Here is a 619-nt window from a genome sequence, read left to right as displayed (position 1 = left end):
TTATGATATTAACTTCTTTTTAGAGATGCCGGTATAAAAGGCAATTAAGCTCTCAAGATAAGCTATAAGAATATGCAATGAAAAATGGGAGGTTCTATTTAAAAAATTTAAAGTGACCTTGTTCTGACTTTGACGACGCCACTCAGAGTCAAATCAATATTCTCATCTTATGTCCCCCTCGAAGCCCTACAACTTTTGTCTGAAACATTTTTCTCTCAAACCTCGCGATTTCCAAATATTTGACTGTCAAATATAAAATGGAACACTCTGTATATATACATATATGTATACATAAAGGTTTTGGATTTTGATTTTTGCTTACTGTTTACGTGCCACATATATGCATATATACACATACAGATTTTTTCTCACTCATTATTGCAATTTCTCATTTACTCTTTAATTCTCATATTTTCATTCCTTCAATCGTTACTTCGGTCCTGTTCTTTTTTTCTTTGTTAGTCATGGTAAAGAATATGTTTCGACGTACTTGTTGATTACAAAAGATTATAATGTTAATAATGTTAAACAAAAACTGCTACCTAAAAAAAATACCACACAAAGTATCAATCTTTTTGAGCAAAATATATATTAAGAAATTTTATAATAAAAATGTGTT

The sequence above is a fragment of the Wasmannia auropunctata genome, unplaced genomic scaffold (assembly GCF_000956235.1).
Source record: "Wasmannia auropunctata unplaced genomic scaffold, wasmannia.A_1.0 LD335994.1, whole genome shotgun sequence".
Lineage (NCBI taxonomy): Eukaryota > Metazoa > Arthropoda > Insecta > Hymenoptera > Formicidae > Wasmannia > Wasmannia auropunctata.
The sequence above is the reverse complement of the archived record's forward strand: the minus strand, read 5'-3'. Positions refer to the sequence as shown.